At 44.5% G+C, this 17,354-nt stretch overlaps 1 long non-coding RNA gene across 1 annotated transcript in view; it reads right to left on the reverse strand.

Annotated features, from left to right (window-relative positions):
- The window catches only part of LOC141993620 (uncharacterized), a 32,054-nt gene extending 17,410 nt beyond the window's left edge, over positions 1–14,644 (reverse strand). The window contains exon 1 of the long non-coding RNA XR_012640912.1: positions 14,599–14,644. This is a non-coding gene — a long non-coding RNA (uncharacterized LOC141993620). The remainder of the gene's footprint in view (positions 1–14,598) is intronic.
- Positions 14,645–17,354: the final 2,710 nt, after the last annotated feature.

Raw genomic sequence — 17,354 nt, forward strand, 5'->3', positions numbered from 1 at the left:
GCTGTCCACTCAGCTAACATCATCACTGGCCAGCATGGGGGAAACGGAGAACAATCCCCACAGTCTCTGTGTCCCACCTAGTGGGTTGGGGACAGGGCAGATCCTTTTCCAATTTAGACCTTCCCTTCTGGTGTTTCTCACAGACCAGGTCAACTCCTCCTGTGTCCGATCAGGAGTTGGGGGGATGCGGGGGAACCCAGGCCCACCCTCTACACCTGGTTCCAGCCCAGGGCCCTGTGGATAGCAGCTGTCCACAACGTTCCCTGTATCAGCTACGTGACAGCTACAACTCCCTGGGCTACTTCCCCATTGCCTTCCCCCCAGCACCTTCTTTATCCTCACTGCAGTATCTTCCTCCTGAAGCCTGATCACGCTTAAACTCTTCACTCCTCCAGCAGCACGCCTTCTCACTCCCTGCTCCTGGCGTGCCCCCCCCCCAACTGATGGGAGGTCCTTTTTAAACCAGGTGTCCTGATTAGCCTGCCTGCCATAATTGAATCTAGAAAGTTCTTAATTGGCTCCAGGTGTCTTGATTAGCTTGCCTGTCTTAATTGGTTCTGGCAGGTTCCTGATTGCTCTAGGGCAGTCCCTGCTCTGGTCACTCAGGGAACAGAAAACCGTTCATCCAGTGGCCAATATATTTGCCTTCTACCAGACTCCTGTACCCCCCTGGTCTGGATCTGTCACAATGGCTAAATTCAACCTAACCCTGTAGTGTAGACCAGGGCTTAGAGTGATGAATAATTTCTAGTCATTACAATGCCTAGGGAGTGAAGCCCCTTTTGGTGTTTCTCAAACTGTAGCCCATGGAGCCCTTCCTTGTGGTCCACAAAATTAAATATTTTGAGAACCAAGCAGTGAGGTATTGAGGATTGGAAGGACAGATAGTCCATGAGAGGGGAGTGGTTCACAAAGTTTAAAACAACTGGAAACTACTGGTCTAGAAACTGGAGAAAGAGAATGGAAGCAAGGTCTCCTCTGTTCTATTGCCACCCTGGTCACTGACTTACTATGCAACCCTGGACACATCAACTAACTGCCAAGTGCCTTATTTTATTTCTCTCTTACTAACTATTAATAATAGTACTTAATACCTCTTGGGGGGTGTCAAATATAAAGGGAAGGGTGACAACCTTCCTGTATACCGTACTATAAAAGCCCTCCTGGCCAGAAGCACAAAATCCTTTTACCTGTAAAGGGTTAAGAAGCTCAGGTAACCTGGCTGGCACCTGACCAAAAGGACCAATAAGGGGACAAGATACTTCCAAATCTCGGGTGGGGGGAGGTTTTGGTCCGTCTGTTCTGTGTGCTTGCCTGACACAGATCAAGGAAGCAAGCAATCCAACTCCATTAGAATCAGTAAGTACTAGCACGGGAATGCATTAGCTTATTTTTGTTTTGGCTTGTGATTTTCTCTGTGCTGAGAGGAAGGTGTATTTCCGGTTTTCTTTTTGTAACTTTAAAGTTTGGCCCAGAGGGAAATCCTCTGTGTTTTTGAATCTGATTATCTGTGAGATTATCTTTCATTCTAATTTTACAGAGGTGCTTCTTTTACCTTTTTTCTTTCTAATAAAGTTCTGTTTCTTTTAGAATCTGATTGGGGGTTTTGTGTGCGTGTGCGTCCTAAAAAAAACCCAAGATTGGTCTGTGCTCATCTTGTTTATTCTCAGGCCTCCCCAGGAAAGGGGGTGCAGAGGCTTGGGGAGGGATATCAGGGGGGAGTAGGAACTCCAAGTGGTCCTTTCCCTGAGTTGGTCTAAATCACTTGGTAGTGGCAGCATTACCTAATCCAAGGTACAAGGGAGAATTTGTGCCTTGGGGAGTTTTTAACCTAAGCTGGTAGAAATAAGCTTAGGGGGTCTCTCATGTGGGGCCCCACGTCTGTACCCTAGAGTTGAGAGTGGGGAGGGAACCCTGACAGGGGGCTTACACTGTCTACAAGGCACTTTAAGTTCTACAGATGGAAGGTGCTATTTAAGGCAAAGTATTACTATTATCATTCATCCACCTGAAGCAACTCTCCACCAAGTGGCATTTCTACAAACACCAAATTACACTTTCAGAAGCATTAGAGCAAGCAAGAGTGAGAGAAGGCAGTCGGAACGCAGAGCGAGATGAAAAATACTCAAGCGTTTTCCAAGGAACAACAAAAGCAGTGAGACTAGCACCTCTTTCTAAATTCCACATTGACCATTTTAGCCCCTTGTTGGGATTCCGATTTAGAGCAGGTATGGATTACCCTGGCTACAGTCAACCAGCATGAGAGCTAAATAATTTCCGTATTATTTCCATTGTTAGCTCATTCAAGTTCATGTTTCTGCTGAGGCATGCTGCCTCCAGCTCTTGTACTGTGCCAGTATAAGTGGGCTGTCCTCTTCTCAACCCCGCCACCACCCCCCCCCCAGATGTGCTCACCCAAAGGAATATAGGGATTACCATATCTAATCAGGTCCATCAAGTCCTGGTGTATTCTGAAACTGGCAATGGCAAGTCACTGAGGCTTCAGAGGCAAGCAAAAATCCCCAGCATGCACCTAGGCAACAGTGCAATGGTGTAGGTGGTTGTAGGTGGGGATTCCTTCCTGATCCCTACAGAGACCACTTTAGAAATTAGTGGATGGGATCTAACTATCCTTATCTTAGACTGGATAATTACTAATTTTATTGCTTGCTGCTACTACTCCTTATTTATGACGTTTTGGAGCTCCTTTATTAAATCTAGCCACATTACTCCATTCCGTTTCTCTATCTGCCTTAAACATCTCATCCAAGAAAGGGATAGTGGAGATTGTGCTGGCACATCATAGAGCTGAACTGCCATTTCTCCAGGCAAACAGTTTTGTTCTTTTGTTACACACCAATTCCACTGAGGCCCAACTTGACTGAATGCATTTCCTCTTCTGAAAAATACTGTGCCAACCTCCCTAAAACATCTATTAAATCATCAGAGGTACATAATTCTGATGTTCTGCATGTGGAAGCAAAACTATAAATAATCCAGCCTGAGTGGTTGTTACAGATTTAAGGCTGGAAAAAAAGGAATTACATGAGCAGCACTGTTCCATTCAGTGGGCTAAGTCTGCTGCTGCTTTCCTTACTAGGCAAATCTAGCTTTCTCCCAGCTGCTCCATAAAAATGCAGCATGGTAGTGCATTCTACTTACCAACTCTTACCTGGCATGAACCATAACTTAGGCTGCTGCCAGTTTGATGACAGGTGAGAGCTTAGAAATGCTTAGGTATGAAGGAGATAGGCACCCAATAAATATAACGGATGAACAGACAGACAGATGCTATCCTAGGCCTGCAGATATAAGTAGTTGTAAATGAATAAAAATAAAAAGGGGACCTTTAGGCTGAATTTAAAACAAAAACTTCTCAACAGTGAGACCTCTCAGGCTGTGGAATAATCACTTTAAGGAAGTGATGAAAATCCTGTTCATTGGGGCATCTACAAACTAGACAAAATCATGTGCTGGATTCTTCATCACTTGCCATCTTTAAAGGCAGGACGAGAGGTCATCAGAAAGATAAACCAAGGCTCAAACAGAAGTCATGGGTGTGATGTGAAGACCGGGTGAAGCGGTTTGATCTGCATTATGCAGGAGCTCAGACTAAATTATCATAATGGTCCCTTCTGGCATTAAAATCTATGGAAACACACTGCAGTGAACAATTTCTTATAGGCAGGGAGACTAATTAAATGCTCTATGATGTCTTTACCTTCTCTAACTTCTAAGATATCATGTGTGTCACTGGGCAGGACTAGATATTTTGAACAATCTAAACTACTTCTTTTTAAGAAATGTATAAGATTGATAGAAACTACCGTGACAGATTAAAATAAAACATCTTATTTTACAGCAATTTCTTTCAGAAGTAATAAGTTGCTCCAAATATATTGAATATGATTTTCCCAGTGACACTCACTAATACAAAATTGTATTTACTCTGCACTTATTTTTCTATTACCAATAATATAAGAAGCAGGCTTCAAAACTGCTTCTCTGGATCACTGAATCCAATTTAGAGGAGAAAACGTCTGGTTTGGAATACAATATATTGGCACAGGCACGAGCCTTCAGCTGCAACTAAAACAAAGGAAACCCTGCAGGATCAATGTTCTAATTGTTCCACAGTTAGCTGGATGGCTGGATGAGATGGTCCGAGGTAACAACAGTGATTTTTATCAGGCTATAAATAAATAAATAATAAAAATGAAAATAAAATTTTGATGTGAGAGTTGTCATCAAAGTCTACGTATACTGCGTTATACCTAAATAAACCAAGGAAAGAAATATACACACTGTTATATCTCCACTGGTTTTTATGATTAGATAATCATGCTCACACCAATATCTAATTTCGTACTAACACATGTTCTAGTCAGTCAATCTCTCTCCAATACTAAAAGTGGTATTGGCAGCTGAGAAAGAGTTGTGAGGGGCTGAATGCACACAGACAGAACTCCAGTCTCAGCACTAATTATGATCTCACCAAGTAAGGATGAAGACTCAGTGACAGGGAAGACATAGCAGCGGAGTGGAAACCTGCCCTTCCTCTCCTCGTGCCATACTTGCTCTGAGGATAAACTGGACTTCAAATGGCAAGGTTACCAAATGGGCACTTTGCACAAGCTTCAATTCACTTAAACAAAGATTCCTGCCATGAATACCCAATGCCCGTTCTACCTGCTGCTTTAATATCTGTTTGCTGCAACTTACTGAACCCATGCATTGCCCCTGCAGGGTCGGGTTTAGTCCTTTGTTTAAGTCAATTTCCATTTTCACCATTGCAAAGAAGTGCAAGACAGGGCCCCAGATTAAATAAAGACCCTTCCCATATCTCTTTAGGAGCACTGGGACAGGTTTAAAAAGTCCAAAACTACCATTTATATGAGGCAAGTTCTGATCAGCAGCTCCAACACTAACTTTAGGAAGGGGTGCACTCCACACCCAGTCCATCTGTTGACTTCTCACTGTAGTATCAGACACCCCTCTTTAAGCTCAAAATTCATTAAATAATTTGTAATTTCATAAAATGTAATATACGTCTTTACAAATTACCAGAGAGAAAGGAAACATTCAGCATGAAATGGAAGGACAATTACTGTTCCAGTATATTTTCCTTGGTGGCACAAGGACTAGAATAAATCATACAAAGACATTTCTGATCAGGCTATATCTGCACATGAAATGAAGAGAATCTCCTTGATTATACAGGATATGTATAAGATTGTCCACACCCTCCCACTATTTACGGCACCGACATATTTCTGATTGTATGAGAGGAAATACCATTAAGTACTTGCTTCTTGGGCAACAGAGACAGTCCATAAGCCATATGAGATTATGTATGCACATCAAAACATTCAGAATGGGGCTCTCAATATCAGTTGCTTTATTGTGGTTAACAAGATAACATGCTACACCTTAACAGCACAGAACACAGCACTAATACCGACTGTGATTTGTTTTTCCAAAGATAGCGGGCAGAAAGAACAAAAGACCCCTCTGTAATCACAAAGAAGCTGAATAAACTACAGGATTATTATATCTGTGTCAGCACTAGTAACAAGAAATAATTTACTGCTGAAATGTCATCAGCATTTTCTTCAAGTGTCATCACAAGATTATGCATTATTAATCCTGAAACAAACACCAATAAAAATAAATAAATCAATCAGAATGACACCAGTAGCCAGTATTGTAACGTATGTCAATACCAGTCCTTCCCCCAACCATGCCAACACTAGGTGGAAATGGAGGGTAGGGGGTTGGTTAAATTAATACATCCAGCTCTAATTTGTTTTCTTCTTGTCATTAAGGCTAAATTTACGTGTCAGATACATTCCCTAAAAAATCAAAGCCTAACACGGAATCACCTCTCTGATAAGCATAATCACAAACTGACAAACAAGCTGGCAAGACAAGTAAATTCTTATGTAGTCACCTCATTGCCACATCTGAGCCAAATGAACAAAAAAATCAAAAGCTCATACTCTGAGTTTACCTTCATAGCTGTAATAACACAAAGAAAACTCCTTTATTAAAGGTTATTAAAAATGCCTTTATTTGTTGACGAGTGCTGATACTGAAACCGTGGTATTGCTTTGGCTGAAAGCGAGTGACCAGAAATGTAATATATACCAGCCAAGTACAATGACACAAGAGCAACTCTTGAAGATATAACAACAACTTAGTCAAATATCAACCATGTATCACAAAAAGATATGAAATCCCATACAAAGTCCTTAAAAAGAAAAAAAGAAAGGTTAAGCACTCACATCTTTCATCCAATGCCAGGAGACAGTTAGTCTATAAAGGACAATCCAGAGAGGAGGAAAAATTCAAAGATCTTTCAAGTTTTATAGAAAGTCTGATATACTGCATTGATTATAACTCTGAAATTATTGTAAAAGAAGAAAGTGAAGTGTTCTGTGAATTAATAGAAGTAACTAAGATATTGCTGGAATGTCAAATTCTTGTATACAAAGGATGATATATTGTGGAAATACTTCCACTCATATGCTGTGCTATACTTAAAACTCAAACTATCAATCATACACATACTGTAGCTTCTCTTTTATTTTATATGAAATATTTCTGATAGCATGCCAACTTATTTCTTCATTCATAAGCAACACTGGAACCACTGAAATGAGATTTGAATGCTGGCAAAGAACATAGAATCATAGAATATCAGGGTTGGAAGGGACCCCAGAAGGTCATCTAGTCCAACCCCCTGCTCGAAGCAGGACCAATTCCCAGTTAAATCATCCCAGCCAGGGCTTTGTCAAGATCTATTATGATTTGTTAAGATCTACATGGGTACAGAAGAAATTAAGTTTTCTGAGCTTTTTCCAGATCCATTCATGTACAGCTTTGTTCACTTCCATCAAACAGCCTGAAAAAATCACAGCTGGATATTGTCATTAACCATGGCTTTAGTTACTCCCAGTATATATTATAGATAAGCCATGACTGAAATTCTTGATTTGCCAGGGAACAGACAGCTAACATCAAAATACTCCCATGTTTTTGGCCATTCCACCCACATATTATCTGAAAAAGTCTGGGAAGGATTGTAACACATTTGACCAGGACAGCCTTGGTTGGCCAGGACATCCTACACCCATCAACATCTGGTCCTGAGGAGGCTTGTTCTAGCTTTCTCTCCTGAGCTTATGACTAGCTGGGGTTTTTTGTTTTGTTTTACCCCCTCCACAGCGGTGGTTTTATGCTTTTATTGTATTGGGGGGGGGTTCCCCCATTTATTTGTTTTACCATTGGTTCCATTTTATGTTTCCCCTATATTTGTTCTAGATCATTTGTCTTCCTTGGGGGTAAAATCTTCCTCTCGGAACTCTTATCCGTATCATAGATCTCTACTATCTGCTCTGTATAAACGCCACAGAGTGCGGAGGAGCACAGGAATTGCCATACCAGATCAGACCATGGTCCATCTAGTCTAGTGTCCGGTCTCTAACGGCAGCCACTGGCAAAAGCTTCAGAAAAAAACATATTGACAATCATTTCCTAGCCAGCTCACAGGGGAATTTTCTTCCTAAGCCCAAGCAATTACTGACTGGCCACGTTCTGAACCTGGGATGGACTTTCCATAATGCTTTTTAATCCTATCTGACGTAAATGGACATGTTCTCATCATTGATATAAATGTCTAATATTACTGAGTTCCTCTTTCTGTGTATGGATTTACCTGTCCTGTCATTTCCTCATCCATTTTTATACACAAACATATTTGCATACAACTTTTTCTTGTCAGCCATTTAGTCTTGTGGGAGGAAACGCATGAGCGGTTGATTGGAGGGTGGGGCTAGGATGAATGACTCCTGGGTTCTATCCCCAGCTCTACTATGAACTCAGTGTGTTGGAACAAGTCCCTTATCCTCTTTGTTCTTCATTTTATCTGTCCATAAAATGGGCATAGTGAAAACAACCTCAAAGGTGTTTTGAAGTAATTCAATAATGTTTGCTTCATTGCATAAAGTTTGTAAAGTGTGATGTAAACTTTGGACAAATAGCATTATATGAATGCAGACTTATTGTTGGCCAAGTCCTAAAGAGTGAAATTAACCTAATGTGCAGACTGTCAGAAGTACCACTTAAAACTATTTTGAGGGCTTCGGTGTGACTTACATTGTGCATAAAGCTTGTGTTGCACCTATACACTCTGCTTTGGCAAACACCCAGCTTGGAGCAATGCCTGACTAAGGGCTGCAATGTTAGCTCATTCTTATTGGGTGAAATTCTGACTCCACTGAAGTCAACAGCAAAACTCCCATTAACTTTAATGGGATCAGGATTTCACCCATAGTAATTAACAATCCTAAAGGATAACAGCACTTGGAACTTAGGAAACTACCCATTAGATTTTACTTCTGGTGGCCTCACTACCCACGTTATATTAGGCCTAGTCTACGATAGAAAATTAGGTCAGCGTATCTACATCACTCAGGATGTGGAAAATCTACAGCCCTAAATGGCATAGTTAAGCTGACCTAAGTCGCCATGCAAACAGTACTAGGTCACCAGAAGAATTCTTCCATTGACCGAACTACCACCTCCTGCGGAGGTGGCTTACCTGTGCTGTTGAGACAACCCCTCCTGTTGGCATAGGTAGTGTCTACACTGAAGTGCTACATACCCTCACGTTCTCCTTGCCACACGTGCTATTGGCCATCCGCCAGGTTTTCTGTCATACGCGACCATGGTCATTGCCAGATTGTAAACTGGACAAATTACATACAATAAGGTTGCATGTTTACTTTTAAAAGGTGAAAGGGAGAAGCAGAAAACGTTACATCCACTTCCTCCTTGAACATCTTCTTGCTTAGGTTGATGTTTGTGCTTTAAGCCTGTGGTTGGCAGAGAAATTGCAGTCTCTGCTGCCAGAGCTTTTATCTTCCTGCACAGAGCAAAAAAGAAAAAAAGTCAGTGCAGAACCAAGACAGAAAATGAGGTGTACATATGTGACCTGATGCAGATCAGTAACCTTGCAGTTTGGGTCAATTAATTTTCAGTTTCCCACCATGGTCAAATACTAATTTTGCTTTAAAATTGGTTATTTCTGCATTAACAACATTAGCAGCAAACAGTTAAAAATTATGGTTTATCAGGTCTGTTTTTTTTCCCTTTCAGGTTGCTTTTGCTTACAAGTATCACCCAAATGAAAACGACAGAATAAAGGTAAACCTGCTGGACAATACATAAGGATAACAAACCAGTTTATTTTTAAAGCATTCCTTCAACTCTGCCAAGGTGCTCAGGACACTGTACAACTTGTAGCATAGTAATATGCTCAACACCTAAAATGAATACACACTGAAGCTAAAAAGGAGAAAGGATCTAACACAGGGGAAAAAAGGAGAATTAGAAAGCATGAAAGAAAGGAGCAAATAAAGTTGCCCAAGGGAAGTAAAACTATAAACAGCATTGGAAGGTGGAAGTTTAAAAGTGCCATTACAAGTGATGAACATGTGATATGGCTGTAGGATGACCAGATGTCCCCATTTTAGATGGACAGTCCCGATATCTGGGGCTCTGTGATATCTAGCCGCCTATTACCCCACACTCCCGTCCCGATTTTTCAGACTTGCTATCTGGTCACCCGATAGGTGATCCTTTTGTGGGACTTTAGGGGTAAACCCCTGAGAATCCATGAATTACAGGAAAACATTGTCCGTGGTCAAAGATAATGTCCACATGCATGTGGAACAGTAGTTCACAAGGATTCCAGTACAAAACACCAGCACCCACTTGCAAAATTCAGCTGCAAAAATCCTATCTACCAGCACAACTAAATGGTAACCATTGCTCTTCTCATAGGAGTACAGGTAACAGACTCCCCACAGCTGGCTAAACTCACATACTGCCTGGAAGATGAATACATCACAGCTCCAGCCCCACCTCTTTGTTTATGCGTGAAGCTTTGTCATACACCAAATAACCAACCAGATCCAGAACTCACCAGGACAAGACTGGGCTGGCAACGTCACCCAAGCGCGGGTCACTATAATGTGCAAGATCAATGCAACACCACCACAATAAAATCCATAGCAGACATGTTACATAGCCTGATTACAGATCCTCAGCAAAGCCTCCAAGAACCTATTATAATGGCTGTCCACTTTGTATAGCCTGGACTGGATTTGCAAAGAACAAACCAACGTTCAACTACAACTGCAGTTTCCCGGCAAAATAAAAAGCACAAAAGCACGTAGTTAAAATTAAAATTCAGCCCCATGTCCTGCATGCTACCTGATGCAATCAATACCTTCAACAAAGTTAGCATCACTGAGATGCAAGCAACGGCCCCCCAGGCGGAATCAGACAAGAGGGATAAAACACTGCTTCAAACAGCCAGACCCTCTCCGCCCCCCACAGCTAAAGCTGCTGGGATTGCTAGCAATACGGCCCGCAATGACAACCTTGCTGCCCGCAGTATACTAACAAGGGTTAGGAGCTCAGCAGGATATCTGTGGAAGAATTTGAACAAGCTCCTCGCCCTCCAAGAGAGCAGAAACCAAAGCACTGCAGGATTTGAAAGAGAGAGAAAGAAAGAGTAATCCTGTGGGAAGAACAAACAGATGTTCCTGCCTGCTCTTTCAGAGAAAGGGACTTTTTCCCTCCGATTCAGCAGTACTGATGTCAGGAGGTACAAATCACATCTCTCCACATCAGTGAGGCACCTTGTCGTAGGGTGACCAGACGTCCTTTTTCTAAAGGGACAGTCCCGTATTTAAGCTCTCCTACATGTGTCCCAACTTTTTCTTAAAAATGGGTAAATTGTCCCGTATTTTCCCCCAAACTGTCGTCCCCCCCACTCCCCATCAGTTCTGGTGGGTCCTGCTGCTGGCTGGATCCCTACTCACCCACCAGCGGTGAGTGGGAGGGTCCAGTGCCTGATGATGGGAGTGGGTGTGCAAGGCTAGTGGCGGGCCAAAGCTGCAGCGCGTGGGGCCAGCTGCACCCCCTGCTGGTCCATCAGCACAGCCCTCTCTACATGCCAGCTCTTGGCCAGCAGGGCCTCTCCCCTGGCCCATTTCCGGCCAGCGCTGGCTGTACCCTGTGGCAGTTGGTGAGTGCGAGCAGGCGCTAGGCAGCAACTGGTTATGTGGGGCCTCTACTGCCCACCCATCGGCCCTTTACGTGCTCCCCCTCTCACTGTGCTCTCCCTGCTTTGCCCCTTCAGACACACCCAGCCTTGATGCTCCTCCATATCCCCCACAGCAGGGCGCATCCTGCTCCCAGTGCTGTGTGGAGAACCAGCCCCTGCTTGGAGCGCTCAGCTCACCAACAGCCTGGCTGGCAGGCTCCTTCCTTCCCCCACTTCCTCTGGCTGGACCTGGGAACGCCCAAGACCCTCCAGCCTGAGGCACTGGCTAGGAGGAGCCAAGCCCTGTGTCATAAATATAAAGGGAAGGGTAAACCCCTTTGAAATCCCTCCTGGCCAGGGGAAAGCTCCTCTCACCTGTAAACGGTTAAGAAGCTAAAGGTAACCTCGCTGGCACCTGACCAAAATGACCAATGAGGAGACAAGATACTTTCAAAAGCTGGGAGGAGGGAGAGAAACAAAGGGTTTGTGTCTCTGTCTATATTCTGTCTTTGCCGGGGATAGACCAGGAATGGAGTCTTAGAACTTTTAGTAAGTAATCTAGCTAGGTACGTGTTAGATTATGATTTCTTTAAATGGCTGAGAAAAGAATTGTGCTGAATAGAATAACTATTTCTGTCTGTGTATCTTTTTTGTAACTTAAGGTTTTGCCTAGAGGGGTTCTCTGTGTTTTGAATCTAATTACCCTGTAAGGTATCTACCATCCTGATTTTACAGGGGGGATTTCTTTATTTCTATTTACTTCTATTTCTATTAAAAGTCTTCTTGTAAGAAAACGGAATGCTTTTTTTTCATTGTTCTCAGATCCAAGGATTTGGGTCTGTGGTCACCTATGCAAACTGGTGAGGCTTTTTATCCAACATTTCCCTGGAAAGGGGGGGTGCAAGTGTTGGGAGGATTGTTCATTGTTCTTAAGATCCAAGGGTCTGGGTCTGTAGTCACCTAGGCAAATTGGTGAGGCTTTTTACCAAACCTTGTCCAGAAAGTGGGGTGCAAGGTTTTGGGAAGTATTTTGGGGGGAAAGACGTGTCCAAACAGCTCTTCCCCAGTAACCAGTATTTGTTTGGTGGTGGTAGCGGCCAATCCAAGGACAAAGGGTGGAATATTTTGTACCTTGGGGAAGTTTTGACCTAAGCTGGTAAAGATAAGCTTAGGAGGTTTTTCATGCAGGTCCCCACATCTGTACCCTAGAGTTCAGAGTGGGGAAGGAACCTTGACACCCTGCATGTGCCAAAGCTCCACACAGCACTAACACACAGCCTCTCCGCCCCTCAGCTCAGCTCTGGAGTGGCAGGGGGAGGAAGCGATTTCTAGCCTATTCACACCCTGACCCTTCAGGCTCCACAGCAGCCCCCTGGGCGGAGCTTAGCACCCTCTTCACCCTGGGTACTGCCCCCAGGGAGCACAGGGCTGCTCTGTCCCCTAGGCACCCTCTGCTGCTTAGCCACCTCTCTGGCTGGGTTTGCTGAAGCCCCTGCCGTCAGGTTCCCTGAGCCCTGGTGCACAACACATCTATGGCTTAACCCCTTCCTTCCCATGCTGTAGCTGGGGGGCAGGAGGGGAGACAGGAGGTGGCTGGGTTATGTCAGTGCCCAGCAGCAGCCGGGAAGAGGTGTTCGCTGCCTTTTGACACTGTGTGGGCAGGAAGGGACAAGCTGCTTCCAGCCACAGAGAGGTTGGGGGGGGGGGGGGGGGAGAGAGAGAGATGAGCTCTGCAAAAACAGGAGCCAGGTCATCCCTTCCCTCTCCCTCCTCTCCTGCGGCTGGAAACAGCTCCCATCCCTTCCCTCCCATACAGGGCAGAAAGGTTGCTGCTGGGCACCTGGCAGAAACTGGGGGAGGCACGTGACCCTGTCTGCTCTTCCCCCCCATGTTGCCTCGGGAAGACACGGCGCCAGGTACCAAGAGATGCGGGTCCATCCAAGGGGCCCAGCCAGGCATGGAAGGCAGAGAGCGCTGGGCAGGGAGGGGAGGGCCGATGGATCACACACACATACACCCCCTGTAAGAGAGGTGTATGGGAGGGAGAGAGAGAGGTAGGAGGATGGGGGGGATGTCCGTGTGTGTCCGTCCCTTCCCCCTCTGAACCCTAAAGCCTTAAAGATAAAAAGGTAAATAAAAATAATCCAACTATGCCAAAGGGGGGCAAACTACGGCCCGCAGGCCACATCCAGCCCGCAGGACCCTTCCCTCTGGTCCCCGAGCTCCTGCCTGGGACCAGGGTCAGGCCAGGCTTGCAGAGGAGCCAGTGCAACTCCCCCACAGCATGGTGAGCGGAGCGGACACTAGCCCCTGGCCTCCCCCTTCTGCTCCCCTCCGTCCCTGCTTCCCCCGCAGTCAGTTTCCCCAGAACCTGGGCAGCATGGCTACAGCTCTGACCAGCTATAGCGCAGCCAGACCTGGTGCTCCAGGGCAGCACGGTCAGGGGGAGTTCCGGGGGGGAGGCAAGGAGCAGGGGGGGTTGCACAGGGGCATGGGCCTTGCTGCCGGGAAAGGGACAGAGCAAACCAGGGCCCCCCCTCCACCTCCAGCATGCTTGCCTCCTGTCCCCAGCAACCAAGCCCAGACAGGGAGCGAGCCCTGCCCGACTGCCAGGGGGAGCAGCCAAACAAGCAGGGGAAACGCACAGGGAAAGGACTGAGCCCCCTTTCCCCCACCCCACAGGTAACGTGGGGCAGGGAAAGCAGGGAGGGTTGGATAGGGAGCAGAGGGGTCCCAGGGGGATGGGGAGCAGGGGAGATTGGATGGGGTGGGGGCCCCAGGGGGATGGTCAGGGGACAGAGAGCAGGTGTGTTTGGATAGGATGTGGGAGTCCTGGTGGGCTGGAATGGGGGCGGGGGCCAGGCCACGCCTCGCTGTTTGGGGAGGCTTAGCCTCCCCCAGCCTTCCCTACTCCGCCCTCCATACAATTACTGTACCCAGTGTGGCCTAAGGCCAAAAAAAGTTTGCACACCCCTGAACTATGCCATATTTCTTTTTAAAAGGGGCTCAGTCAACTTGATGTTTAATTTGAACATTTGTACTGCATAGTTCTGATTGATTGCCGTTGAACTCGATTGAATACAAGTAATTTTACCAGGTGTCCAGTATTCTGCATAGGGAAATATGGTCACCCTACCCTGTAGGCACTCTAAGGGAGTGGGCTTCAGCCCAGCAGAATTAAGACTTCATTTCCCTGGCTCTAGCCTCTGCAGAGTGCCTCACAAGCTCTGCTAACAGGAGCTAATGGTGGGCGACACTGAATCAGTGCACTCACTGGATGCTCCTTCACAACCAGTGCTCCGATGTGAACGACTCAAGCTGTACTAGCCCCAAAGGCCCCGTCACAGAGTGCGTTCTCTGATTAAAGACCATGCTGCTGGCTCTGGTTTTACATTCAAAGAAAGGAGCTCCATGAGCAGGATGGGCTGGAACTCCCTTTTCCGTTCATGAGCAAGGGACAAGGATGGCTCCTAGCTGTTTACCGTTGGCCTCTTGCAGATAGCGAGGAAAGCTTGATTTCTGGGACATACAGTCCCTCCAAGCAGCTGCATTTATAGACCTGAAGGCTGGAGAGGCCTGCTGAGAAATAAGGGTGGGAGATATAAACAGATTCCTTGCAATACACCAGGGAGAGTTGGGGAAGTCAGCAGATTATGCTGAAGAAACCTCTAATGTTTTTCTTTGCTTGCTGTAATATTTTCCGTTATTCAAGTTTTGAGACAGGCAGTAGGTGCTTTGTAAAGCTCAAAAGTCAGGAAAAGCCATGGCTCCAGTGACACACCCAACTTTTAACTTGGCCCCCTTATGATACAATCTTTAACTACACGACTGCACATTATTACTCAGACAATAAAATATACGAGGTGCTTTTTCCCCTTCACCCTAGGATAACAGTATAGCATCTAGTAACATTTATTCAATCTTACATACTTCCATTAATGTATCTTCCAAAAAGCCTGTACGGTACCTAGCACATTTGGGGTGTTACTATCATATAAATCACCATGGTACATTTTTATAGAAAGGCTTTTTATATAAAAGTTATTTCTGCCTCAGATTTTATTTTTAATAATTCAGGCTGCAACCACATACTATACTCTTTCTTTCCAACCAGTAGCACCGCCTCTCTTAGATGTGTGTCCAGGTTCAAGGGCATTACCTGGCCCCCTGTAAAAAAAAAAAAAAAAAAAAAAAAAAAAAAAAAAAAGAGAGAGAGAGAGAGGCTCATCTCAGCTCAATTTCCCTCCACCCTTGCTCAAGTACTCAGAAAGAGGATAATAAATTATGAAGCCACCCAGGCTGGTCACCCAGGGATACCGAACTCCAAGCGGTGGAGATTTTCACCTCCTTTTCCACTTACTTATTTTGCTTTTTCGTTATGAACATACACCTCGAGGAAGAGACCTTTCTTTCTGCTGAGTCACTCAAGCAGTTTATGAGGCACAATACAGAAGATAAGGCAGCTAAACTACAAAGCTAATTTAGCGGAGAACACAAGACAGCTACTTTACCCGCATAGATGTCAGCACATTTTTGCTAATAATCATTGGTTTTTTAATCTGTAGTATCTCAAACTGTTGATATAAATGACTTAAATGGGCTCTGCCTGGAATATAGAGCAGAACACTGCACTAAAAGATACTGTAGAAAAAAATACATTGTATTATTTGATAAACAGTACTGGATCCTGTAATTAACATCTGTATCATTCGGCTGTGCACCAATGGGCAGTTACAGCTAACTCTGTAACCTTCGTTCTGGGATTTCCCAGCATGTTGGGGGTTTTGTTGGATGCTTATCCATACAGCCTTAACGTAGGTCTTTGATGGAATTCTCATGGGGGGCAGGGGAGGGGGGGGGCTGGGAGAGAGAGTGTTAAGAAAACATTTTGAAATCATTTGCATACTGTAGAATTATTTGGTTGGACATTCTATTCCATTCAAGATTTATGCCTCATGCCTTTCACTGTGGTATCTTACATCATCAGACTCTTCAATCTCATGCACCTTTCACAAGTTCAGCAGGAGTAAGCTCCTCTCCCTCTAACTGTAGGAGCTATACTGCTTTTACTTTCAAGATAGGTAGAGTTAAGCAGGAAAGACTTTATAGGCCCTTTGCATAGCATTTTGATTCCACCAGGCTCCCACCCCTTCATTTGGAAATTTTCACATGCTCAACACAAGCTTTCCACATGCAGCATTTCAAACTTTCAAGAAAGAAATTCACACTTGGGCAGAGACCAACCCTAGGAAATTGTAGCCTAGTAGATGGAAGTTTCACACGGTTCTGACTGACTGAAAACAGGGAATTAGAATAGAAACTAGTATGCAACCTTAATTGTAGTTGTAGCCTCCGTGACCTTTGTAACAATATGTAACTGACACCTTATCAACCATATGAAGAACCTGTCAACTATAGGAACTATAAGCCACATGTAACACATACAGCACCATCAATTTAATAAAAAGGAAAACCAAGGTGATGAGTAACCGATCAACAGAGAAGAAATAATAGGCATCAGTTTCAGCCAAGAGAACGTAGGTTAAATATTTGGATGAAAAAAAAAAAAACTTTAAGAAATGTTAAGCAATGAAAGACACTACCGAGAGAAGAAAAGGAGTACTTGTGGCACCTTAGAGACTAACCAATTTATTTGAGCATAAGCTTTCATGAGCTACAGGTCATCACCAATAAAGATGTTCAAGGCTACCCCTGTCAGGGTTGTTGTAGGTGTGATGGTGTTGTTGGTGGCAGCATCACTCATGGGTCCTTTATTGCGCTGTTTTGAGTGAACATTACAATTGTCTCTTTTTGGATAGGTTGCATTCATTGCACCTCTATCTAGTAAAATGCATATAAAGGCCTTCCCATGATTTCCAAATGCTTACATTTCTAGCATGCTATCATTCATCTCTTGCGATTCCAAGTTTTCTTCTTCATTGCAGTTGACTACCACCAGCCTTTTGTTATACCAGCCAGCTGCATGGCATATTCCTCTAGATTCTTTGTCCTATATCCTCCAGACTGAGCTATCTGACCTGTCAATTAAGCCTTCCGTTATGATCAGCAGCATCAGTATTCCCTCCCCTTGCTGTTTCATGAGGTTAGACAAATTTCATACATCTTGTTGCACTTTCAATTTAAAAACAGGCTATTTTTCCTTAGTCAAGGCAGGCAGGAAGTAGAATTGGCTTCAAGATGCCCATGTCGATGCTAAGCTGTAGGGTTCAAAAAGCTG

Source organism: Natator depressus, chromosome 9, assembly GCF_965152275.1.
Source record: "Natator depressus isolate rNatDep1 chromosome 9, rNatDep2.hap1, whole genome shotgun sequence".
NCBI classification, from domain to species: domain Eukaryota; kingdom Metazoa; phylum Chordata; order Testudines; family Cheloniidae; genus Natator; species Natator depressus.